The 26,927-nt window shown below is 42.5% G+C and overlaps 1 protein-coding gene and 1 long non-coding RNA gene across 15 annotated transcripts in view; one reads left to right on the top strand and one right to left on the bottom strand.

Annotated features, from left to right (window-relative positions):
- Nucleotides 1-26,927, bottom strand: part of Cadps (calcium dependent secretion activator) — a 433,680-nt gene that overhangs the window by 365,086 nt on the left and 41,667 nt on the right. The gene's annotated exons all lie outside the window — the stretch shown is intronic.
- On the top strand, nt 479-25,845 carry LOC125391640 (uncharacterized). 2 transcript variants are annotated; one of them, XR_007229198.3, is made up of 5 exons: nt 479-646; nt 12,993-13,167; nt 21,971-22,109; nt 24,777-24,857; nt 25,494-25,845. It is a non-coding gene; the product is annotated as an uncharacterized LOC125391640 (long non-coding RNA). The 2 variants fall into 2 exon arrangements; XR_007229197.3 differs by having other exon boundaries at nt 24,777-24,861.

The raw sequence follows: 26,927 nt of genomic DNA, 5'->3' as shown, positions 1-26,927 counted from the left end.
GCAAAAATATAATGTGTATTTGACATTACTTACTATTGGACAAAGGTCGCTCAGATTACAGCACTTCACAGTGAGTGCAATCCTATGCTATTTTTATATTTTAAATAGTGAAAAGACAAAGTCAAAGGGAAAAGTATTATATATATACATATATGTATATAGATATATAGATATAGATAGATAGATAGATAGATAGATAGATAGATAGATAGATAGATAGATTAGATAGAAATATGCCTCTTAGAGTGAGGGAGGAATAGACAAAAACCTCTCATTGACTGGGTGTGAGCAAAGTCTAGCAATCTCGGGGTTAAGAATCAGTATCAAGAAGCAACACTGACAGCTCAACCCATAGAACACTTGCCATGTAAGGACAAGGACCTGTGTTTGATCTCCAGAATGCATGTAATAATACCAAGCCTGATGTCACAATCTTGCAACCCCAGTACTGGAGGATAGAAACAGGAGGATTCTGAAGGCTTGCTTGTTGCCAGCCTGACCTCACTGATGAGTTCCAGGCTAATAAGAGTATCCGTTTCAAAAAAGATAGATGATGTTCCTGAGGATGACAGTTGAGATTTTTCTCCAGCCTCCATAGACATGTGCACATACATGTACCGCATCTGTGCACATGTGAACGTAGAAGGTATGAAGGAGGGGCATCAAAATATACCCTTGTTGAGAACCACTCATGTAGAGAACAAGCCTACTAACGTTTCTTAGGTATTTCTTTTGGTAGCAGGCATTTTATAAGGAACATCTTATTTATTTAACAAAAACAACCTATTGGTGTTCTTTCTTAGAGATGAAATGGAGACTGGGTGGCTCAGCAATTGTCTCGCCACACAGCCAGAGAGCAAGCACAATTCAAACTGAGGTTGGTTTGTTTCTAAAATGTACGTTGATACTACAATGGTACCAGGTGGAATTTCTCAGGTCCTAGTTAAAGATGAATGCCCTTCGTAGAAAGATTGGATCTGTTGTCTGTTCTTCTGCAGGTATTTATCTGCACCAATGACATATCTAAGAACTAAATTTACTTACAGGCTTCTGAAGCTGCCTACTCTTGGTCTGTTTTCTCACTCCCCCCACCCCAGTGTTCAGAGCTGTGGCCTTTTCTCAACCAATATCCCTGCCCATTGCCCTTATGTAGAAGCACCACATGGTCAGAGATGGGAAGACTGGAGCTGCTTCCCCTTGGCCCAGACTTGGCTGTCTGACACTCACCTGCCCACACCCTCAGTCCTTGTGTCACATCTTCCCCTCTTCAGTATCCCACTTGCTACCTGTTCCTTTTCTCTTTAAGTAAGGGGTCACAGGTACCCTTCTATTTTAAACCCCAGGGACCACTCTCTCCCTGGGAGCTTTCCTTTCTCCCCCGCTGATCTAGAAGAGGGAAGGAGTGTGATGAAGGAGGAAGCCTGGCCCTCACCTTAAACAGTTCTCCCTGTGGGAAATGCTCCTGTACACTGTAAAGACTTGTCACTCATAATGGCTTAATGAAATGCTGATTGGTCAGTAGCCAGGCATGAAGTAGAGGTGGGACAACCAGACTAGGAGAATTCTGGGAAGAGGAAAGGCAGAGTCAGTCACCAGCCAGATACAGAGGAAACAAGATGAGAATGCCTCACTGATAAAAGGTATCAAGTCACATGGCTAACATAGACAAGAATTACGGGTTAATTTAAGTTGGAAGAGCTAGTTAATAATAATCCTGAGCTAATAGACCAAACAGTCTATAAACGTTATAAGCTTCTATGCGTTTCTTTGGGACTGAATGGCTGTGGGACTGGGTGGGACAGAAGCTCCATCTACAAGGCTTCCAGACCAAACAGCTCAAGTAACTCCACAATGTATAATGTGTGTGGTCAAATGCTGATACAGGAAATTCAGCAGAAGTAGGAGAGATAACAGGATACCAAGCGTATGCATGGGGCACTGGAGGTGTTTCTCATAGTCCTCCTGATGGTCCCGTGGAGGGCATCTCATTGATCCCTCTTAGGATCACAGAAGCAATATCAGAGAGACAAGGAAGCTGAGAAAGGTCATTCAACTAGATGCCATCAGTGCCTGTTACTAAGTATAGAGATCAACGTAGAAGCTGAGCATTAACTAGTATTAATCTCAAGTGATACCAAATACAATTTATCCATTCACTTTTGTGGCTTGCCAGCAATTTCGACCAAATGCAATAAACACAGAACACAAACAAAACTGTGCAGAGAGAATGGTTTCCAGTAAGAAAGACCTTGCTTCTGACACTAATGAGGCTGATTTAGAAATTCTTTGCTCAGACCAGGGACTCAAATTTCTACTGAAAGTGTTGTCGGGATAAGTGTTTCCTCCCTACACTTTGCCTTAGCAGGCAGCAAAGGCTGCCATACAGGAAGCTATTAGCAATTCAAGACAAGGAAGGCAGGGAGGCAGGGAAGCCTGCCTCCCCAGGCTCCTCTGTTCTGGACCCTCTAGGGAATCTAGCACAGGGCACTCAATGCACTTGGACAGGAAATAGGTCCCCAGGTTTTGCTCCCTACCACTTGACTGCCATCAATGTCGGGATTACAATTGTTGATCATATTTAAATAAACACTGCAGATTCTTCATCAAGGCATGTTTTTCGTGGGTAAATGTCATTAAGGAGCTTAATTTTTTAATTGAATTTCTACCTCGTACAATCGAATCATTTCTAATTTACTGTATTTTTATTTTATCATTGTTCCCCACAGGAGCAGGCTCAGTTCTTTTTTTTAGGTCTATTAACACAAGAATGAAAATATGATTTTTATATATACTGTATTTTCAGACATCAAGAATTATGAATTTCAGCCAGTCTCATGGCTCAGCAGGTAAAGGCGATTGTCACCAAGCCTGGTGACCTGAGTGGAATCCCTGGAACCCACATAGAGGGACAGAATTGACTCCCATAAGCTCTTCTCTGACTGCCACATATATACTATAGCACATGTGCATGCACACACACACACACTCACACACACACACACAAACGTACACATAGAAAATTAACATATAAGTACAAAATAAAGAATGATATGATGTCATTTGCAGGATAATAGATACAACTGGAGACCTTCATATAAATGACTTAATCCAGGCTCAGAAGGATAAACATTGCATGTTTTCTTACATTTTGAGCCCTAGATTTCATATGAGACATAATCCTGTATGTACAGGTACCATGAATGCAAAAGCAGGAATATTGGAGAAGGAGACTCACAAGAACACAGTGGGACATGAGGAGAGCAGGTTTCTTATACATTACACTTGCATGAAGATGGGTTCAGGAAACCCAGTATAATAAAATAAAAATGTAAATAGGTAAAATAAAGACACTTTCAGAAATATTTGAATTTGAATCACCAATGAGATTTTATGTATGGTGATTTCAAGAATTGTATTTTTGCCACAGTGAATTTTTTCACTAGCCACTATAAATGTCAAAGGGCCTCTTCTTGAGTTCATATCTTCATGTGGGATTTTGTCAAGAAGGTGTTCTATATGTTATTCCTGTCGGTGTTTTAGGGCACAACAGTGTCTTATCTAGTCAGTTTTGAGTATCTTCATGATCCTTCTGTGTGTTTCCAGATGGAATAAAAATCACAGCAGAGACAGATCACCTCATGAGAAAAGTGGGGTGTCCATTTCCAAGAGCCAGTTCCAAGGAATGGGGATTAGATGGGCTAAGAATGGAAACAGCAAAAAATAAACAAATAAATAAACAACCAAACAGGGAAAGAGCAACAGCCCAACTGCTTGAACTAGCAATTTTCAAGTCCATAGGTTCCTATGCTCAGTCAGTTGCAGGGACGTCACACTATTCTTTGTGTACTTGACAGCACCCAGTCACCTACCTCTTCTGTGTTACAATTTCCCTCACCCCCCAAAGCACTTCAGTCTCCTGCTAGTGTCCTCCAAATTCCCTGGCCTTCTTCCTCAGTAACCCTGTCCATGCCTCCTCTTCCATTGGATGCCAACTTTTGGAATAGCCTTGTACTGTCTCAATACCCTTCCTCCTTTTCTATGTTCTCATCCAATGCCTCTTTCTATGTAAGACATGTTCAAAATCCCATCTCTGGGCTTGCCATACCACTGAGGTCTAGACTCAAGATGTAGTGTTTGGTGGAATTACCGTATGGATGTTAGAGTCAAGTGTATCTCACCTCAAACAGCTTGATACATTTTCTGAACTTTCTCATTCCAAGTGTCTTCCTCTCTTATCTCGGTCAGCAATACTGCCCTGCACTCTGCTGCAAACCGAAGTTGGCAAGCCTTATTTTTAGTTTCTCATTTTCTGTTCCCCTCATTTAATCTACTGTCAGATTCTGTTGTGTGCACTGCTAAAAATAACACGGGTCCATCCACCTCTCCTCAAACATGCTGCTGCCCCTGGAGCCCATGACACAACCTTTGGCTGATGGCTTGCTGTTTCTTCTATGATATTCTATTTTCCCCTCTTTCTTCCACTGTACCCTAGCTGTGAGAAATGCTTACAAAGAAAATCAAAGCATGCTGGCTTCCTTGCCTAAAGCTCCCAATGCCTTCTCCCTGCAGTTAGCTTAAAGTATTTGTCTAGCATGCGCAAAATCCCAAGTTAGGTCCCCAGCATCACTAAAACCAAGAAAATGAGCCAACCCAGAAGCCATAGCACTTAGAAGAGATCCAGACTGATGCTGCTGGCTCAGGGAGATTCCCAGGCGAATGGCCACAGGTTTTAGGTTAGCCTGTGGCAAGGGAATGAGTCTCTGTCTCAAAACAACCACCACCAAATCCCCCAGTATCAAATTGCTTAGTCATCCTGTGATGTGGTCCTTGCCTTCTTTTTTGGCCTCAAGCTATCAGTCTCAGAGCTGGCCTGTAGGAGGTTATTCCATTGTACTGGTACACCTGGAACGCCATCTCTCCCATCTTCATGTAACTGTTTCAGCTACCTTTTAAATTTCAGCTTAAATGTCACCACTACCAATTTAATGTAGCACCCAGAAACTCTGTATCCCGTCATCTGCCTTTAACACTGTGCCAGGCACACAGAACTATCTAATCTTTCCTAGCTGTTAATTAATGGAGCTGTCACTTGTCTAATCCCACTGTGATGATCAATGGGCCCATGAAAAGAGAAATGAGTTTCCATAGCTTAGGCGGCGCCTGCTGTGTGAGACGATGTGAAGACTCTGAAATGAGCTGTGGTATTAGCAAGACCCACGCATCAGACTATAAATGCATTGTGGGCATTTCTTTAATTGCCTATCTGCATCCTCATTGTAAATACATATAACTGTACTCTACCGAGAAACACTGATTTTCATTTTTGCTGTAGTTGCTATGATGGAGCCAGATAATCTACAAATACTGTTTAATTTTTTATTTCATTAAAAATGGTGTATGTGTGTGTGCATCAGTATACATGTGCCATGGCACATGTATGACGGTCAGAGAACAACCTTGGGTGTCAGTCCTCATTGTCCACCTTGTGTGATACTGAGTGTAGTTTGCTGCTGTGCATGCCAGGCTTCCTGTACCTAGAGTTTCTGGAATTTTCCCATTTCTGCCTCCCATCTCACCACACAAATGCTGGGATTGCAGGTATGGACTACTATACCAAGCTTTATGTGGGTTCTGGGTGGGGGGGGTCTGAACACGGGCCATCACACAGCCATCTTCTCATCCTGAGCCACAAATGATCTTTGAATCCAAGATCACTTTCAAGTGACTTTCAATGACTTGTCTGTTTTTCTGAATGGAGCTGTAGTAGTACCCATTTCTGCTGCTAGGTTGTTGGATGGTGCTGAACAAGCCTCTACCTTCGGGGACCTCTGGTTCATGCAACATAAAGACGCTTCCTCTATTGTCCCTGCAGGCTCTAATAGGCATTGGAGAAATGTAGTAAGAAAAAAATTGTAAGGGCGGGGACTCATAACAGGCAAATTTATTGAACACTCCAGGCCATAGTGACCTCAGAAAGACAAGAATGATTCTATCTACAGTTAAATAATCCAGGGGTTTTATTCAGATGGACACCTGATGCAACCATCAATTTATAATGAGCACAGAAACTACCAGAAAAAGGATTATGTTATTGTGATATCAAAACGTCACTATTGTTGAAATTTAGTTAACAAGCGGCAGCTTTTCCAAGCGTGTCTATCCGCCACATGGGGAAGACAGCTATGGGACATAGCTTATCAACTTCATCACTCTGCCTGGTTCTTACCAAGATCCTAGTCTTTCCCAATCCTCCATTTGACAGTAAAGTAATAACAAGACCAAGACATCCAGGAGTCACATGAAACAGAGTTCTGAATAGAATTCAGCACGCTAAGTGGCAGAAAGTGGACAACTCTGTTGTGAGGTCGTGCTAAACTCTTAAGGGTTTTGGTGACCTGGCACTTCCTATTCTCAATAGTGAGTACCCTATGATTTCTTCCATTCTCTGGCTACCTAACAGTGTCACACAAAGGAAGGGCTCAAACGGAGCTGGCTTCTCCTCTAAATCAAAGGCCTGAAATCCAGTCTGAAGTCATCTGTGTGTGTTGGGGGGCTGGGGCAGGCCCAGCTCTAGAATTATAAAACAGTGTCTATAGTTTGTGAAGCTGTGCTCTGCTCAGAAATCAGCCCTTGGCTTACCTAGGACTCACGACACAGTGAGATGGAGAGGCGAGTTCACGTGACCTCTTTTCAGAGCAGTGGGCAGGTTCTTAGCTTTTGCCAAACTTTCAGAATGTTAATGCTCCAGCGAAAACTGAACTCAATCACACACATTGCTTCAAGTGTTGGATGCAAAGCCCATTTGACAGAGCCATCTCCAACTCTCTGCAATGTTGGTAATGTTTAACTGAAAGAGTAGTCTAACATCTTATCTAATTGTTCTCTTTTTCTCCACGAATCCCACCCACTCATCTTATGAGGCAATCCTGTTTCCTAAAATAAAAATACAAGTCGGTGTTTTGACGAGGCTTCGGTGCAGACTGTGTAGTAGCTGCTGCTGCTGGGCGATTCCTTCTCATGAGAACACTTAGTGCCCCCGCATGACCCCATCAGAGACGTTCAAAGGCTATTCGCTAGTAAGGGTTACCAGAATACAGCCTACCCATCAAAGCCTCACTGAGGTCCACCACCTCTTCATAAAAACGCTCTCCAGGGGCTGGAGTGTTCCTGGATGTCACAATTTCACCAAATTAATTATAGCCTTAAAGAGAAAAAGATCCAGACACCAGTAGAGTTTCATTCCCAGTCCTACACAAACTAGGTGTGACGGCAAACACTGTAAGCCAAGCATTGGTAAGTTGAACAGAAGAATCAGAAGTCTAAGGCCATCAGCACCAGGTTAAATGGCAATTTAACATTCTGAGTGCACACCAGGCCAACTAAACAACCAGCCACACAAGTACAACACCCTTAAGGCTCTACCATAAAACTCTAAGATCTGATGTCAACAGGATACAGAGCAAGCAACCAAGCAAGCAAACAAAGATCAGTAACTTTCATATGTACCAATTAAAAAAAACCTGCTGAAAATAAATAAAATGCCCTTCAAAAAAGTTCCAAAAAATAAAATACTTAAGATAAATCCTGTCCAAAGTTGTAAAAGACTTCTATGATGAAGAAGATGGGAAGATGTTCCATTACCCATAGGTTGGCATATAATTGAAAGCCAGTTATAAATTCCATCTCATCTGCATCAAAATTCTAATCACATTTTGCACCAAACTAGAAAAAGCAATCCTAAAATTCATATGGAAATGCACTTTAAATTCTTTTGTATTAAAATATAATGGCATCATTTACCCCATCACCTTCCTCCCTCCAGTATCTCCCATGCACCTTCTCCCTGTTCCCTCTCAAATTCATTGCCTCTTTCTCATTATCAATTTTATATTTTCTGTAAAACAAGTAAATATATAAATACAACCTATTGAGTATCTTTAGTGTTAGTCATATTTGTTTTTAGGGTGGATAACTTATAGTTGCACAACCAAACAGGGGGGGGGGGTTATCCCTGGGGAAGACTAGTGTTTCTCTCTCTCTCTCTCTTTCTCTCTCTCTCTCTCCCTCCCTCTCGTCATTAATTCCCTGTCGTTCTCTGTCTAGGGGTCAGGCCATGCGATCTCTCCCTTCCACGTCTTTTGATGTCTTCTTTGTTCAGGTCTTGCTTAGGCAGCCATATTGTTGAGGTGTCATGACTGTAACTCCCTATCATTTCTAGGAGACACAATCTCACAGCAGATTTCTTGGTCCTCTGTTACTTAGAATTTTTCTGCCCCCCTTCCAGGACGTTCCCCTTGGATTTAGGGGTTGTCTTGTAGATATACCAATTAGGGCTAGACATCACACAGGTAGGTGTATTTTGACAAATTGTAGATTTCTGTGAGTCTTTTACTTTCTTCCTTCCTCCCTCCCTCCCTCTCTCCCTTTCTTTCTTCCTTCCTTGACAGAGTTACTCTGTTTAACAGACCTGGCTGTTATGGAGATCACTGTGTAGACAACGCTGGCCTCAAACTCACAGAGATCTGCCTCCCTTTGCCTCCAGAGTGCTGGGTTTAAAGGGGTGTACCACCACCACCTTAATGGTTTCAGTCTGTCACACACACACACACACACACACACACACATACACACACACACACCCCTCCTTTGATGGTGGAATGAGAGCTGTACCTAACTGTGAGCATAAGGGTAAGCATTTAGAGTACAGTTAGACTGCTTTATAAAAGTGGCAGGAGTAGGTTCTTCCCTAAGATTCATGATTTTGCTAGCCCCACATTACCTGGGTTCCCAATGCCAGGTGTGATATCCCTCCTGTTGGGCGAGTCTTAAACACCGTAGGCAGCATTGGTTACTGCCGAGATATAAGTGCCATTATGGCACCTTTAGGGATGTCTTGTCATGATGGTCAGAGTTGTGGTTCACAGGTACTGCACACACTTTTTTGTGTACCAACATTTTATATAAAATGAACGAAATTTGATTGGCGTCATCAGATAAATGTTATTTTCTCAAAGCTACTTGTGCAAATTGACCTTTAGCAGTGAAGCACCAAACTTAGCCTGTTCAGCTAGTATGCCCATGATTAACAACTGGCCAGGGAGTGTCAGGACTGAAAATCTGAACCTAGAAGCCATCCCTCTGCAGACTTGATCTAGAGACAATTCCTTCCTGCTAGCTAATGAGTTCACGCAAACTTTTGCTATTTGGAATCTATGCTAACAGGTAATCAAGCATCAAGTCTCTGCTTCTTATATCTGTGCAGGGTCCTTTTCCAGGCACCAGATGAATGGCGTCCACTCTCTGGAGCCACATATGCTGTGTAGATGGTGGTGTATTCTTGTCCTCACAAGTAACAATCCTCAGGTGTCCTTCTCTCTCTGTCCTTCTTTTTGCTTAGAATGCTTTCTACCAGCCAAGGTTGTTGTTTGGCAGGTCACTCACAGGAGCAAGTGAGTGCTGGAAAGGAACACAGGCTCTTTTAAGAAACTCATACTGGATCCCTTACTGAGTTATGACAATGGCTGGATTCTTCACCTTGGCATCTGCAAGAGCACCCTATGCCTCAGGCAAAAGAATGCTTCTTTAACAACCGATTTACATATGTATGTTGAATTTCCATATGCATGCTAAGCCTTCCAAGTATCTTCCTGACACTCTGATTTCTCTGTAGAAAGTAAATGGACTTATTTCAGGAAGAAAAAAAAAAGCCCAGTAATAGAGGAGAGGATGGATTTCGGTCAGGGGTGTCTGAGCCACACTCCATTAAGCCTTTTGGGTCCCCCTGGGCTTGCACTTTCTATGAACTCACTTCCCTTTCTTGCCTTTCTATTCCATTTGATTGGAAGCCACTTCCTGGCAGCGGCCATGCTTTGCTGGCCACCAAATCTCCAATGCATTGTCTGTTGTCAAAACAACAAAGAATTCAATCTCTTTTAATCGAATAAATGAATAAATAGACTAAAGGGGCGTTTTATTTCATCAAAAGGCCACAATACTAGAACATGTCTCTTATCTCTGTATATAATTTATAGTAAATAAATGTGTATTAATCTTGTAGTAAAAGCTATGTTATGGCGACAGGCAAGAGTTGCAACCAAACTAAACTTGCGTGTGCGGTGGAATAATGGACAGACACACAAAAGAAGCACTTGCGTCGCATTCCCCCGGCCCTGTAAAGCAAATTGTTTTTCACAATGAACAATATTTGCAAGACAAGCTGATCTAGACATGAAACAGAAGCAAAATACAACCCACAAATGCCATTAAAATATGTTGCAGCTTCCATAAATATGTCAAATGAAATAGACGAGATCAGGTCTAACGAGGGGTCTAAGTCAGTAGGCCCACAGTATCATCATTTTAAAATAAAATCAGGGCTGGTGTGATAGCCAAGTTGGTAAAGTGTCTGTCGTAGAAGCATGAGGACCTAGTCTGATCCCCCAGAATGCAAGTTAAGAGCAGGGTGTAGGCCCTTGAATTCCAGTGCTGAGGGGGCAGGAGGCTCTCTGGGACTGTCTGGCTATCCAGTCTAGCCTGCTGGGTGACATTCAGGCCAATGAGAAAATCTCTTTCAAACAACAGTGCAGATGGTGGGGAAAAGAATGATACCTGAGGTTGTCTTGTGGATCCATACATTCACTCACACACATTATCTGCATACACATACGGACATGCACACATATCCAACATACATACACACACACACACACATACACACAGATACACACGCACACAAGCCTACACACAGACTTGCACATATGCATGTACAAAGAAACAATATAAAGAGTTATTGAGCTATTTTGTGTTTTAGAAAACATAAGTTCTTTGTGCACACAAGCATGTGAGTGAATGTGCATGTGTCATGTGTGTGTGTGTGTATGTGTGTCTCGCCTATACAGCACATTTCAGCATGGGTTTATAACTTCCCAGAGTGTCTTATTAAATCACAGGCAGAAGTTACAGAGAACCTGAACTACTGTGGCTCTCAGACTTACAGTCATATATTGTGTAAGTACAAGAGGTTTGTTCTTGGAGCTAGCTGGGTGCTCCAGATCTCAGGGTGCTGTCTCCACAGAGAATCTGTCTGTGTGAGCACAGGGAGTTCCCACTTTCTGTTTCTTTCAACTGTTTGGGGACTTTAAAGATCAAAGCAATTAGTTGATGGAATGAATCACTCGGCAAATTTTAACATTTTTAAGACGGAGCTCAACGTTGAGGGTTGTGTAAAGATGTACATTTTACAGCCTCCTCCTCCCTGGCAGTCCCACCCTTAGAGACTAGTCAGCCAAGAGAAACCTGAAAATGTTTATGCCCTGCCCTTTAACAAACACAAGACTTTAAAAAAAAAAAACCTGCATTTTTGTTTCTTTGACTTTTGTTAGGACAATTGCTTCCTTTTCTGTTTGGGTTTGGCTTTGAAGCAGGGCTATCTCCCTATACTCCCTGTGCTGGCCTTGACCTCAGGACTCTCTTACTCCAGCCTCCTGAGGCCTGGGGCTATAGTCCTGAGGTCAATGGAGATAAATCATATAGACAAATACATGCTAACAGGTGTTCATAAATTAGATCCAGGGGATGTGAATGTTGACAGTCCTGTTACAGAAACAACCAAAATATTCTTCAGCAATGGAACTGGTGAAAGACTATACTAGCCAATGGACTATCTGGCTCAAAGAGCCACAGTCAGCTGCTATTACATGCAACACTGCAGATAAAACACACAGAACAGTGAGAAAAAGCAGCCAGGTACAGAGACCGCATACTGAGTTCATTTATATAGAGTACAAGGCAGTCCAAGGTATCTATGGACTTACAGTCTGGATAATGGCAATCTGTGGTGGAGTAGCTCACAGAGAGGGGGCAGAGGGTCTCCTGGAGTGCAGGAGCCACCCCACCCCACTCTCTGATCTCGGTGCAGATGACACAGGTGCACGCTTGGAGATCTGGGTGATTTTCTGTGGCTCCATTTGCTATGATACTGTTCAAATGGAAACCACTGGATACATGAAGAAGCTAGACGTGTCCCCCCATTCCTTTCTGGTATCTCAGAGACTGGTCACTGCACACCTGCTTCTGCTGTTGCACCCATTGAAAAACAAAGTAAACAAATGCCGACTTTCAAGAAAAGGATACTGTATCACCCTGTGATCATGTGATCCTATGAGCCCGTGCACTGTTTCCTCTCATTGCCCTCTTTCCTTTTCCCTTGTCCTCTTGACTCTCCAGGCCCAGGTCCCTGTGCTGTCCAAGTGAGCAGGTGGCAGGAAAAAAAGGAGAGACAGTAATAACGCAAACATTCTCTACATCGCCATAGACATGGGAGAGCTCCAAACCCCCACGTTAGCCTTATTGTATCGTATGGGGAACAGAAGGCCAAAAATACTTAGGGTTGAGTGTTCATGTCATTTCCCACTGTAAGCTGAAAGATAGATCCACGCCTGTGGGAAATGACTGGTATGTGTCTGTGTGTGTGTGTGTGTGTGTGTGTGTGTGTGTGTGTGTGATCTTCACATGCATATGTAGATGTGTATATGTGTGCAAGTGTTTGGGTCATGCATGTCTACATGGAGGCACCAGGCTGACATGAGAAGTCTTCCTAGTCCTCTTTCCATTCTATTTATTGAGGCAGATCCTCTCACTTTTTTCAGAAGCTGCCAATAAGGGCTAATGTAGGTGTCAGATCGCCTCAGGGGATCCATTGTCTCTGCCTTCTGAGCTCTAGAATGACAGGTAGGCTGCCGCGCCCAGCCAGTTTTTAAGAAGGTTCTGGTGACCTGAACTCTGGTGCCCACTCATTTCATCTGCTGAACCACCTCATCATCCAGTAATTTTAAAAAGCTCCAAATTACCCTCTACAAGATAGGCACTCTGGCCCTTTCTCTCTGTGAATCCTTGTAATTTATAATAAATACATGGCAGCCAAAAGGCTGATTTAAAAACTGTTATGTGTTTCAGAATGTATAGATTGTAACAAAAACTCTCTCCCATCCCAGTTATGTCTCTTTAGGACAAAGAAACCCTGACAGCAAGCTGTGGATGTATTTCCTAAGGACATGGCTGTATGTGGGACACAAAGTTATCTCCCACTTCCCAATCATCTTCAAATTTGCTTACAAAAGAGGATACACTTCATTAATCTCTGCTTCCCATGGTGGGACTTACATTCAAGTGAGTCATTTCTGAATATACTATGAATACAATTGTAGAAGATTTTAAGAGAAAAGAAAAGAAAGAAGGGCCCAGCAGTGGTGGCACACCTTTAATCCCAGCACTCGGGAGGCAGAGGTAGGCGTATCTCTGTGAGTTCGAGGCCAGTCTGTTCTACAGAGCGAGTTCCAGGACAGGTTCCAAAGGAAGGAAGAAAGAAATGGGGAGGGGGGAGAAAGAAAAACGTCTTAGGACTATTAATAACAAGCACATTGCTCCAGGGTGAGAAAGAAGCATGTCCCTTTGATAGAAATGTAAAAAGTAAAAAGCAACTGGTTAGACTAAGAAAGCCTCCCCCTCACTCCCCCAGAGCCCTGAGTAAGAATGACCCATGGTCTTTGCAGAAGCCATTAAAGAAGTGTCACATTTTCACAGTTGCAAGTGGGGTTTACAAGCACAGCTGAGACAGTCCATGCTTCTTTCACAAGCCAGAGCCTTGACCTAAGCTCCCAGCTCTCAAATCTCTCTTGTTCTTGGCAGCAAAGAACGGGAATCACCAGCAGTGAGAGCCTGGTGAAGGTCAAACCTTCCTCCAGCTTCCCCACCAAAACGTTCCCACCCCCATGGTGGATGCAGTGAAGGATCTGGCTGTAATTTTCCAGTCATCAACCACAGGGAAATTACACAAAATCATCTAAGATAAACACAAAGGCCGGCAAGGTCCCCGGAGTCAAGCTGCATATCTATAACACACCCTAGATAATGACCTTATAAAGAAGCAATGTTCATTTCTGCTCACAGTGTTTCCCAGGACCGTATGACCCTGGGACTTTGGACCTGTGGCAGCTCGTGATGAGAGGATGTGGTGATGCAAACCACTTACCTCATGGCCTGGGCATGAAAGACGAACAGAGAAAGGGCCTGGAATCTCACGAACCAATCAGAAGAATGCCCCAAAGCCTGGTGACCTCCCTCTAGGTCCCACCTCTTAAAGATGGCACCATGATTTCCCAGCCCTGAGGAATAAGCCTTTACTACATAGATCCCTGTTGAACATTGAAGATCCAAATCATAGCAAAAGGTCATTTGGAGTCTCCAAGGATCTGAACACCCTTCTCCTCTGGAATTTAAGTTACTCCATTCCTGTACATGGGAAGCCTAAAGGTTATCAGTGGGTCTCTCCAAACATTAGGAAGATCAGCTGCTTCATAGATGCTGCATTATTTGAGGGGTTGACATTCTGGCATACCTAGAACTTTTTATCTTGAAAAGTCAAATACACAATGTTGAAAAAAAATAAATTCTGTGCATGCGTGTGCACATGTGTGTGTGTGTGTGTGTATACCATGTGGGCCATGTTTGTGCCATATGTATGCCATAGTTGGGTCTCTTTGTTGTTCACTGCAGTGCACCATGTTAGCCGGACTGCTTTGGGGTTTCTCCTAGCTCTGCTCCCATGTTATTGTAGGAATTCGGGGATTCAGGTATGGCTTCTAGGGATTCAAGTCTGGCCCTCAAGTTTGCATGACAAGTTCCTTACTAACTGATAAATCCCCAGTCCAAATGTCTGTTCTCTTTGAGGGACAGTGGACATCGAACATCGATTACCAATTCTTTCCCAAGGAAGAAGGAAACTCCTGTACATGCTCCCTAAAGGAAACCACACCAATTACTGTTTTCGTAGATGATGAAACCTACACGCTATCTTACTAAGGAATCCAATCACCTCTGGAGAGAGGAAGTGTATTGGCATGTTTTCAGATTTATAAGCTTGCAAAAACTTTCTTATACCTTGAACGTCCTGATTTAGAACTACAACCCTCTATATCCATGAACCATGGGTCAAAACAAATTACATACCTAGACTTCCCTTTAAAGAAAAAAATACCAGGATTTACTAAATAACTGTATGGAATTGTTTACTTAATCTCTTCCTCTGAGGGTAAACAAAGGCCCTTAAGCAGATAGCTTACTTGGTTCACACTGTGAATCTGCCTGAAGGTGCAAGGAACCATGAAGCAAAAGACAGCATTTGGGTCAGGAAAGCTGTCTGCTCCATAAACTGTTACACAGAAACATTAACTCACGGTGCAAGATTTCAAAGCAACTTTACTAGAAAGGTATGCAGATTATATGTGGAATTCTAAGTTCAGGACCACATTTTCCTCTGGGAGGGATGAAATATGATGCAGGATAGCCAACCTGTAAGGCAACCTGAAGTCTCTTTAATAACTATGATAATACTTGGTATTCAGCGTACATCTGATTGTCCAACTCTAGAGAATGTTCTAGCTAAAGTGTAATGGTAAAATTCAGAGTACGTGCAGACAAAAGAAAAGCACCCACTGGGCGCCATTCATCTAATGGCTCCCTTGGCAACATAAATCACTTTCAGGAAAGGCTTTAGGTTACAAAAAGAAATGCAACTTATCACTGCCAAATTACACCAGCAGTCTTAGCAAATTACTAACATACCAACTAATATACTAGACCTTGAACATGTCTGTATCAGAGTTATAGAGTAGAGAGGACCCTATTGTATCAGAATCTTTTCAGGGAAAGCTGAAATGTTCTTATAAAACAATAATAAAAAGTCAAGCAATTCAATGTGTAAAATATGGGAAAGGCTTAAACAGGCACTTTACAGAGAGGGATGGATGGGCAACACGCATCTTCATCACTAGTCATTAGGAAAATGAAAATGTAATGACTATAAGACATCAGTACACAGACACCGGAGTAAGGGAGAAGATAGTTGTCCAATGCTGGAGAGGATGTGACTGAACTGTATGTCTCAGGCTTTTCTAGAAGATGAAAATGTTTGGCCGCTCTGCATGATTGTGAGATTTCCCTCTGCTACATTAGAAGAGAGTACTTCACCCCATCTATTTGTCAACGAGAAATAAAATAGGAGGAGCTAAGATGCTAGACTAGAAGCAAGGAGCTTTATTCTTCTGTCTTCTGAGCACCTGAGAATCAGAACAGCAAGAAGACAATAACTCCCCAGGATTGGTGGCTGAAGGGATGCACTGAAATGTAATACTATGTGGACTATGAGATACTCACTCTGGTTACCTGAACAAACGGTAAGAAGTAGCATTTCAGTGCTGAGCCTGCCATGGCCAGGCAGTGGGCCAGAAGGGAGCGGTACAAAAAGGCAAAGAGGGAGAGTCACAGGAAAGAAAGTGGCCTCGCCAGAAGAGAGCAGAAACACAGGCTGTACTCAGCAGAACTTGATGGTGTGCAGCGTGTCATTGCTTGCCAGAACCCTTGGCAAGCAACAGAAAAACAGTCACACTATACTAAGAAGACATCTTGGCAAGATGGCACACAAGTTTGTTCCCTTGGATATGTAAGTCACTACTCCATTGTCCCTTTCCATGAAGCATAGCAAGTACTGTCACAAGGTTCCTGCCGGCACCTATCATACATTTCAGTGCGGCCGGAGTGAAATATCACAAAGAAAGTTATACAAACATTATATGTAGTGAAATTCAGGTCAAAGACCTAGAAAGGGTACAGCTTATTTTCTCTTTAATATTGATATTCAGAGAAAGAGGGCTGGCACATGGAACACTCCCAATTTTATGCAGAGGCTAGACCTCAAAAAGCCATGCTTACAGGCAATGGAAAACATGTAACACAGAATGTCCCCTCTTTCTAGCAGAGTTTGTTGCTCATGGAACTATGTCTAAAACACATCCTATTATATACCATTAAAACATATCTTACCACGTACAATAAAAAGAAATGATTTTTCATATCCTATCAGAACTGGTGCAGGAGAATTGTCTGTATTCTGTCAATCATGTATTTTAATAAAACGCTGATTGGCCAGGCAGGAAGTATAGGCAGGTCAATCAGACAGGAAGTAGAGGCGGGGCAATGAGAATAGGAGAAGGCTAGGGAGGAGGAAGCTCCCTCCGCCATTCCTGCCCAGATCACCGAAGAGGCAACATGTGAGCTGTCACACTGAGAAAGGTACTGAGCCGTGTGGCTAACATAGATAATGATAATGGATTAATATAAGTTACAAGAACTAATAAGTAGCCTGACCTAATGGGCCAATCAGCTTATAACCTAACATAGATTCGTGTGATTTTCTTTGGAACTTGCCGGCTGTGGGGTACCGGGCGGGATAGAAACCCCAACAAGCCGGCTCTTTATGTTACACAGAACAAAATGGAATGAAGCAAAAAAATTAACGTCAAGGGAAACTTTAGAAACAATTAAAACACTTTCAGACAGAACAATAATCATTTTGTTTTGAGACAATGTCTCTGTCTGGATCCCAAGCTGGCCTGTACCTTATTCTAAGAGTGCCTTAAACTCATGGTCACCTTCATTCTTTATCCTCTTGGTTATTAGGATTATAAGCATGTACCACTACCTCTGATTTAATAATAAATTTTTGAATTATTGGTAGGTATTTGAAGAAGTGTGTGTGTGTGGGTAAAAATCCTAGAAAGTGAAAATGGAAACACAGCAGAGTTAATAGGACAGAATGAGGTAGTTCTTAGAATATCTTCTTAACTTTATAGTTATTGATGACTATAATCAAAAATAAGAGAGATTTTGAATATATCTTTCATGTTAGATAGATCTCAAGGCCTTAAAAAAATGAGAACAAATCAATCCAAAATCCAGAGGATGGAGATGAATCATAAATACCAGCATTAAAATTTAAGATGAATATAAAAGAATAACACAAAGACCAATGAAACAAAGACCAATGAAACTGTAAAATCAATCAATGATGAACAGGGGTTATTAGTGTATCTCCTTGAAAATCTGGCTATTCAAGTCCCCCAAAAGGGCACAAACAAAAACAAAAATATCTCTGATGAGCATACACAAAAAAATGAATCATGAAATTAGTTCAACAACAGGTTAAGAAGATCATATACCATGATCAAGTTGATTTCATGCCAGGGATGCAAGAATGGTTGAACATGCACAAATCACTAAACATATGATGCCATTAAGAGAATCAACAATAAAATCACATGATCATCTCAATGAATGCAGAAAAGGCAAAATCTCCATGATGAAATCTGTAAACAGACTAAGATAGAAGGATCATATCTGAACAGAACAAAAGCCATTTATAACAAACATCATACCAAAATGGGAAAGCTGAAAACTTGTTCTCTAAATTCAGAATTGACATGGGATAATGATTGTCACCCTTTGTGTTGGTTAGTTGTTTGTCAACTTAACAAGAGCCAGACTCATCCAGAAGAGGGGATGCCAGTTAAGGAATTGTCTGCATCAGACGGCATGCAGGCAACTGTCTGGGGCCATTTTCTTGACTAATGATTGATGTGGACCAGCAGAGCTCATGATGGATGGTGCTTCTCCCAGGTAAGTGGTCCAGGGTTATATGACAAAGCACCCTGAGCAAGACAGGGAGAGGAAGGTCAGGAAGTGGCACTTCTCCATATCTATTTCAGTTTCTGCCTTGAGTTCCTGCCATGGCTTTCCTTCATACAAGCTGAAACAGACTATAAGCTGCAAGCTGAAATAAACTCTTTTTTCTCAAAATTGCGTTTGGTCATGGTCTTTATCACAGCAATAGAAATGAAACAAAGACCACAATTCTTATTCAGTGTAATGTCTGAATTTTTAGCCACAGGAATACAGCAAAAGAAAAAAAATAGTATACAAATAGGGATAAAAGAAGTCAAGTTAACCCTATTTGCAGATGATGTAAGCCAGATACTCCACCATGACTGGACAGTGGCTGCACCAATTTATATTACTGACAACTCAGCAACATAGACAAATCAGTAGTTTTTCTTTTTTTTTAATTTTTACCTGCCAGTAGGCTGAGAAAAATATCAGGAAAATAAGAACAACCTAGGAATAAATCTCAACATGAAAAGTGAAGGTCTCTGTAATAAAACCTATAAACACCAAAGGAAGGCTTTGAAAAAGACATCCAAACCTGAGGAGCCAACGTGAGGTCCTGCATAGAAAGAACAGCGCTGAAGGCATCAAAATACTTCAAATTACACTACTGAGCCATAGTATCCAAAATAGCACAATTCTGGCACAGAAACAGATATGCAGACCAATGAAGTAAGGAATCCAGAAATAAGTGCATGCTGTTACTTCCATATGATTCTTAGCAAAAGTGCTAAGAAACACATATTGGAGAAAATACAACCTCTTTAACAAATGGTCCATGGAAAAACTAGCAATTTCAATGTGGAAGCATACAATTAGATCTCTGTAACTCATCCTGTAAAAAAAAAAAAATCAGTCCAATAAGGATCAGAGACCTTAATGCAAAGTCTGAATCTTTGAGGCTACCAGAGAAAAAGCATTTAAAAATTGAGACACAGGCTATAATATTGGAGGAAAAAATCTTTTTCACCTATTACTTTAACAGGATTAATGTACAAAATATGTAAATACCTAAAGTAAAATAACAGGAGAACAAATGATGCAGTCAATAAGTCAGCAAAAACCTCCATAGACACTTTGGAAAATTAATTACAAAGCAGAGTGTAGTTGTTTATGTCTATAATCCCAGGACTCGGGAGGCCAAGGCAAAAGTATTACCATGAGCTTGAATGAGCTTGGACTACATTAGACAATTCCAGGCTGGTCGTGGCTATGTGGCAAGACTGAGTCTCAAAAAGCAAGTTCCCGGAAAATACAAATGGCTAACCATGCATAAATATGCTAACTATCTCCATCATCAGAAAAATTCAAATCGGAACTATACTGACATTATAACTTACCCCCATAAGATGCCTATACAGATAAAATGCTGGCAAGGATGAGAAGGGGAAAGGAACTCTTAAAACGCTCACTCACTGACGGTAGGACTGGAAATTAGGGCAGTCACTGTGGGTATCAACAGGGAGGCTCCTTAGAACAAACTAAATTGAAATATCATGTGATTAAGATCTATCAGTTCAAGATGAAGAAGAAGGGAAAAGCCATCACACCACAAAAATGAACTTGTATTTACCATGGTGCTTGATAAAAGTCAAGACATAGAATGAGTTCAGCGGCCACCAACAGGTGTGTGGATAAAGAAAACCTTGTCTGAGCCAGGCAGTTGTGGCGCATGCCTTTAATCCCAGCACTCAGGAGGCAGAGGCAGGCGGATCTCTGTGAGTTCGAGGCCAGCTTGGTCTACAAGAGCTAGTTCCAGGACAGGCTCCAAAGCAACAGAGAAACCCTGTCTCGAAAAACCAAAATCAAACCAAACCAAAAACCAAACAAACAAAGAAAGAAACAAAAAAAAAAAATGGAAACAAAACAAAACAAACAAGAAAATTTTGTCCATATGCACAGTGGAAGAAATCCTAGAGGAGAAAATGCCATTTTCAGGAAAAAGACAGAAGTGGAAAACATTTTAAGGAAGCTAGACTTAAAATTGAAAAGTATTGTTTTCTCATCCGTGTAATATAGAAAAAAATACTTGTGGGGTTTGAGAAATGATGTAGTGGTTAATGACAATTTCTGCACAGGCATGAGGACCTCAGTTCACATCTCAGGCTCCCACAGGGCAAGTTCAGTGTGGTTTTGTGCCTCAAGTCATGGCACTCTGTGAGGGAAGAGATGGAAGGATCACCAGGACTGTCTAGCTGCCAGCCTAGCTCCCCATTCAGTGAGAGACTGTTTCAAGGTCATAAGGTGAATGACAAAACAGGACACGTGACAGCCTCCTCTGGCCTCTGCAGGCATGAAACACACTTATACATGCTTGCACCCCCTCCACACCCGCCCACCCCACACCACACATGAATACAACAGACTAAAAATAAGCAGGAAAAAGAATGAGTGGCTATTATAAAAAAGGCATTGGGGGAGGAGGAGGGAGAATATGCAGGGCAAACAAGGGATGATCCTGATCAAAGTATGTTATTCTCATGTATGAAAATGTCACAATGAAACCCACTGTTTTGTTTTTAAATATGTTCGCCAAGAACTTGCATACGAACACACACCGTAACTTTATTCTATAGAGCCAAACTAGAAACATTCAAATGTCCATAAAAAGCAAAATGGATAAACTGTGTTATAAGCACAATCAAATAATTATACTACTTAAGGGTCAAGGGAAAGGAAACAAATGACTGGCACATACAATACAGCGGCACCTCACCAGTTTACGGCCATCTTACATCATTTTTAGTCAAGTCTTGCATGTATACGTATGTGAGTGTTCATGCAGGTACATGTACGTGGGTACAGAGACCAGAGATCAACTTTGCATGTTGTTCCTCGGGTACACTCCATACTCTCCAGCTTGCCTTTTGAGACATGCCTCTCTCTGACATGGAGTTCTCTAAATAGGCCAGCCAGTGAGCCCAAGGCTCTGCCTGTCTTCCTTTCCCCAGTACCAAGGTCACAAGCTACCATGGCCATTTTTTGTTGTTGTTTGTTTATTATGTGGGTCCGCATGCTTGAATATCAAGCACATTGCCAACTGAGTTCCTTCTTTGGCTCCTAAAATTAACTCTTGGTGAAAGGAGTAAGGACAGCGATTAGCTTTAGGAAATGGTGTCAATGGCTGGGGAGAAGCTGGCTTGGAAAGGGTGGGTGAGAACTTGGTTGAGAGGTCAAAATAGTCTCCATCTTGAAGGAAGCACGGACTCTGTGTGAGTGCACACATTTGCCAGCATGCAGTGAACTGTATGCTTCTATCTGCTCAGTTGAATAGATGTAAATTATCAGCATTAAGTGGGGGAATGTTCTCAAACACATTCACGTTTTTTTTTTCAGTGTGAATTTATATTGTCTAAACCACTGCATCAAGAAATATAAAAAGGCATTACAAAATTATTTTTATTGTTTTGGCTAGAACTTCAAGACGATAATCTTCAATGACAATCTGCTCCCGCTTTCTCTCTGAGGTCCATGAAAGGGCTCATTAAGAAGGTCTGAGATACTTAAGCTTTTCGTATTCCAAGGAGACGGTGAACCATCCCTCCAAGTTTGGGGTGAGGAAGAATCTGGAGCTTGAGCCATGCCAGAGTATTTGCCCCAACATAACCACAGAATTAAGGGAGAACTGATCCTGACACTGACCACCGAACATCTGTCACATGGGCACTCCATCCCCACGTGAAGAAAACCCTATAGATAAAGGCGTGTGTGAGCCCTGTTTAGCCATATTCTGCTTGTGCATCACACGCTACCTTTGAAGAAAGAAACGCCCTGTGGCTTCCCTGGGAGATTACAGGGATGCTGTCCAATGAACTCTCCTGGACTCCTCATGGGTTTCCTGTGCTGTGAGTGCTTTCAATGGGTCATCGAAAGGAAGTGGTCTTAAGGTGCCCTGAAGCGTGCATGTGTACGCAGACACATGTGCACACATATGTAGACTGTAGTGAGAGAAACAATGGCTGTCTGTGGTGTAGATGGTTCAGGGATCAGGCCAGAATCACTATCCCAGGAATACAATCCTGTATTAAGTTAGTCCAGAATTTTATGTGCTAGCCTCAACAAGAAAGCAGAGGCAGCTACTATACAGAATGTGGAAATGATGGCAAATCATGGTGACTATGCATTTTTATAGGAGACAAATCTTCCCAAAACCTAAAAGGGAAGGCTCATAGCAGCTCCCCCTCTCCAGACCATTACTCCATTCTTGCTTCCATGTTCAATATCCCATGCAACATCCAGCGGGCTTCTGTCTCAGTTCCATGTGGGTCTCTTCAAAGCCCATATAATAACGGTAACTGTTTCTTAGTCTGCGTGCTGGAATGCCTCTTACTACAACATGAGCTTTGTAAGACTGACGTCACCTTGTATAGGCCTGCCCTTGAAAGTGGTATCATTTGAAGGATAAAAGCCAGAATAGTTGAATTATGCGCACATGGTTATCTCTCTGCTGCCTTCGGAACTTAACATGCTCAGTTCCCTGTTTGGACCAATTTTCACTCCTCCTTTCTTGTTATGTAGCTACTACTCACGTGTCTCTGTCATCTGAATCACCGCTGTTGTACAACCACCTCTTGAATGTAGGGCCCTGTCTTCCCTGTTCCTGGAGGCCAAAGCACAGGATGCAAGAATTGTTTACGCTAACCAGCTTCCCCTGCTCATTCTGCCAGCTGGAGGGAATTAGTTCAAAGCCTTGTTTCTGTCATTGCTATGATAATTTCACCTGCTAAGAAGGTCCTCACAGGCGCCCTAAATCTCCTCCCATCTGTCTGTCAGGGTTCCCAGCTTGATACCCCCTACATGGAGGCTCCGGCTGGCACCATGCAGCCAACACCCCTCTTCTCACTCCCAGGTGGGAGGGGGCTCTCGTCCTCTTGCCTCCAAGTATATAAGCCTACATGTGCTAAAGTTGACATTTATCCTTTGGGCAAATGATCTGGTCTCTCTGTGTGTCGTGTGTCTGTTTTCAACTCCTAGGATATTGATCCAGACTCATGGTCCGATATGGGAAGCGCACCCTGTATCGGGTGTGAGGATTTGCAGAAAAGCGCGGGACACTTGTACTCTTCCCCGTTAACGGTCCTATATTCCACATGACAAATACCTTAAAATCAGGGGCTTAAATCGACTCCTTCTCACATCCTAGTTCTGAGACCAGAAGTCTGGATGACCTCCTCTGGTCCCCTGTGTTTGATGTTCGATGTTAGTATCCTAAGGCGGCCGGAACAAAGGACCACAAACTAGGTTGCTATTAACAGAAACTCATTCTCTGTAAATGCTGGAGATTTGAAATACAACTTAGAGATCATGAGAGGGGTGGGAAGGTGGCTATAGTCACCAGTACATCACCAAAGCATTCTACCTGCAAAGTCTCTCGAAATACCATCCCAGATACTCTGGCACTCCCAGAATCCAGTCACCTTAGGTACTAGCCTTGTGGCAACATAGTGTTAATCCCGTCTACACTTCACATGCCTCCGCCCACGTTGGTGTCTCGGCATCTTCATGTGATATTTCCCTCCTTCGTGTCTGCATCAAAATCAGTCTTCTCACATGGGCACTGTTCATGCTAGATTGAGGTTCTATCCTAACACCTCATCCTAGCTTTAATAAATCTGCAGAGAACCTTCTTCTCATGACAACAGATACACCCTCAGGGAACAGGAGGTCAGCAATTCAGTATATGTTTTTTGGGCAACCCATGGAAACCTGGCGGGGTTGAGTTCAGGTGATAGCCAGGGCTGACACTTACTTTGGAAGAACTCACTTTCAACTTTGCTCAGGAGCGAGGAGAGTGCAGCGTGTTATACAATGAGTGTGTCAGCCAGAGACCACACCCACTCAGGATCTGGAGGCCCCTGGCATTCATCTCATGGCTCCTGTACTCTCTAGGGATTCTGCCTGATATCCCTCCTAAGACTGGCATTCCTCAGACATTCCTTGTGGTCACAGCTGAAGAAAACATGTTGCTTTTAAATGATTCCTATAATTAGACCAGGATCATCGGGATGACTGGGCCATAAAACTGAACACACTCAAGAGATCGATAGCTAACATTTACCGGTTCTACCCGCAAGCAAAGCAGTGAGGTCCGTGTGAGAGAAAGAGTTATCAGGGGTCACTCTTGTAATTCTGCCTACCACTCCATTGTTACCAGTTCCTTTTAGAGGTTTCTTTAAACATTAAATTATTAATTCAGCATCTGTCTTCTGTGTTAAATGAAGGTTCTGCAAGGGTAGGGAACGGACGCCTCTTATTCCCAGCTGCAGACTTAAACATCAAGTTTAAGACACAGCAGGACTTGAGTAAGTAAGTAATGAATATATACCTAGACAACGACAAATTTCTCATGACTCAAGCCTGGGTTTGACCTATTAATCTGCTTATTATATACAGGATCACTGGGAGACATTGTCTTTCCTTATTAGACTTTTGTTTTCGGGCAGAGAAATAAACTCTGGGCAGGGGCTGAGTTTGTGAATTAGGAAGTCAGGTGTCATGGTTGAGATAATGAGCCCAGAACCTCAGCCACTGTGGATCAGGAACTTTGGAATGCATACATGAGAAATGTTTCTCTGCCACACATGAGAAACACACGGCATTTGCTCTGCCCCTTTCCCGACGAATACACATTACTTTTAGAGAGAGTCAATAGGCAGAGACAGAGTGGGCACTTTGCAGCAACACTAACATAGTCACTCTGACTTACACCAACAGGCATACTTGAACTGCTAAGAGTAAAACCCTAACCCCATTCCTTGACTGAATTGCTAAATCAATAAATAGCTTCCTGTAAATATGAAGCTCCCCTCTGCTGGATCCTTGTGGGGGCGAGAGGTAGGGGAGAAGGCTTACAAGAAGATTAGCAGCTCTGGGGAACACGGAGGGCTTTTCTAGTCTGGCTCCTGCCTGCCTCACCATCCTGCTTCTGTACTTTGCAGACATTATATAACGCACAGTGGGAGAATGGTCCGAAATAATCTCGGATTTAGGAGGACAAAGAGCCAAGCTCAAGATGCCATCCAAGGTTGAAAAGGCAAGTCCCTCAAATTCTGATATACCAGCATATTTCAAAGTCGGCAAGCTTTTCATGGAAAAGTAAGGCTGGTGAGGTTTCTGGAATGTATGCTCGTTCAACATCACCTGCTAAAAATGGACCCTACTGCCCCACTTGCGGAAGCTCGGACTCAACGGCACCTTCTGTCTGAAGGGGTCAGAACTGAATATCTGAGGTTTCTCAGAGGGTGGGAGAATGACGGAAGTCAGGGCAGGGAAGGAGACTAGAAAACCTAATAAAACAAAATTGATGTTACACTTGATGTCGGTAAATCTAGAATGCTGAAGATTATTAAAATAATCCTTCAGGTTTACACCTGGGTTTCTTATCCCCCCCCCAAAAAGCCTCTTTAGTGATAAAGAAATAATATTTAGCATGTTTTTCTTTTTATGCTTATAGCACAAGTGAAATACATCAGTACTTTTTTTTAAAGAAAAAAAAGATAATTTTATAAAGACTGCACTTTAGTTTTCTATCAAGAGCTGATGCAATTTGGTGTATTTAAAGAAAATAGCCCGGGGATTGAAATATTTTAATTTGCTTCTCTAATGAGAGGCTCTTTGCAGTTCTTCTAAGAACATTTGTTTCCTTGTGCTTCTTTCTCCCACACCCTCTCCTACGTACACATGCTAAAGACAACGAGCAGAAGAGGCCCGTCTCAGAAGAGGTCTGCCGTGGGATACAGCTGGCTCGCAAGAGACGGGGTGGGGGGGGCCCTTATGCGTATAGGTGTATATGCAGACACCCACAAAGAACTGTGTGTGTGTGTGTGCACGCGCACGCGTGTGTGTCTGTGGACAAAGGGTGTCTGTAGAGGCCAGCAGAGAGCCCCAAATCCCTCAAAGCCGGAGTTACAGGCGGTTGTGACCTGCTTGGTGTGGGTGGTGGCAAACAATCACCGAACTGTTGCCGCCATTTCATGGCATTACTTTTAAACAGGAAAACAACAAAATCAGCTGTGTGCCCATGTCCAGCATGCTTGAAAACATCCCAGCATCTTGTTACACACGTCTATCTTAGGGGTGGCTTTCTGTCTACCAGGACAGCTATTTCTAGAAAGTTATGGGCATGGGCTATATACGTGAAGGGTATCTTAATCCTTCCTTCTTGCAGGGAACTCACCTCTCCTCACAAAGACCCAATATTAGGATATTGTCCGGCACTATAAGCCTTTATATTGAGGTTTGCTAAAGTATGATAGCATCAAGGACTATAGGGGTCTCTTATACGTGACTCCATAACTAAGTAGCAGAAGCAACATGCACCATGACCTTGGTAGGAATGCAAGTTACTAGGCTTCAGCCCAGACCTCCCAAAT

The sequence above is a fragment of the Myodes glareolus genome, chromosome 5 (genome assembly GCF_982192425.1).
Source record: "Myodes glareolus chromosome 5, mMyoGla1.1, whole genome shotgun sequence".
Classification (NCBI taxonomy): Eukaryota; Metazoa; Chordata; class Mammalia; order Rodentia; family Cricetidae; genus Myodes; species Myodes glareolus.
The sequence above is the reverse complement of the archived record's forward strand: the minus strand, read 5'-3'. Positions and strand labels throughout refer to the sequence as shown.